Source organism: Haliotis cracherodii, unplaced genomic scaffold (assembly GCF_022045235.1).
Source record: "Haliotis cracherodii isolate W230 unplaced genomic scaffold, xgHalCrac1.p SCAF_12, whole genome shotgun sequence".
NCBI classification, from domain to species: Eukaryota; Metazoa; Mollusca; class Gastropoda; order Lepetellida; family Haliotidae; genus Haliotis; species Haliotis cracherodii.
The window spans coordinates 13,233,420-13,234,481 of NW_027266267.1; positions in this window are offsets into that span (position 1 = coordinate 13,233,420).

Sequence of the window (1,062 nt, forward strand, 5' to 3'; positions counted from 1 at the left end):
GTTGTTTCAGTCTGGAGTCAAAATGACAGCTACTAGACCCAATCCTCCAGGGACACGCCTTATACTATCATATGTCCTTCGTGTCATGAGCTGGATGGGAGTCATGTTCGTCCTAACTTCCTCTTTAAAGCTATGATGTACATGCACATTATATCCATGCAATACATGCATCCACAAATCAACTGATTGTATATCAATATAGTGTAGTTGTGTATGGAGATGCTATGATATCCTGAAATTGATAACATCACATACATGTGATATCTAATGTCTGCCATAAGTGCAAGTACATCGGGCCCTGTTCACAATATATATTTGAAAAAAATGCGTCAGAGAGATTTCGTTTGACTTAACGAAATGTCAACGATGTGAGCAATAACTATAGATACAGTAAGGCGTACTACACACGAGTGTGGGTTTAAGTGTATATTGTCAAGAGACAAGTTAAGTGGTGTTATTCAAAAATTCATGATTGTCAAGTGTCAATGAAGAGGCGGTAAAATCTGCCTCTTTTCCTACCAATGTGTTTTTTTTACTATCGCCTGTAATACGACAATGTTATCGATAGTGGTGTAATGAGGCCTTCAATCATCTCTTATGCATAGCTTCATCGATATTAATGTGCAAAAGCTCATATGAATCGTACAATGACTGGCTAAGTAGGTGACAAACCTATTTTCATAATCTTAAAACCACAAATATGTTGTCCGCTGCTCACCGGCTCCCCAGTCTTTCCCTCATAGGTCCAACCCAGTCTGGGCAGTATCACACTAAGTCTGTAAGTAATCGAGTCTGGACCAGACAATCCAGTGGTTGACATCATGAGCATCGATCCACACAATTGGGATCGATGACATGATACAGACCAAACTGAAACCGGTTGCAAAATTTTGTTTGCGCATGAATATTGATATATGCCCAAATATGGGCATTGTTGACATTTCTGTGCATATGCATTAACAACATGTTCCTGCTGTTGTGTTTGCAAACATAGTGAGTGAGTGAGTGAGTTAAATTTTAAGTCACATCGGCAATAATTCAGCCATATCCTGACTATCAATA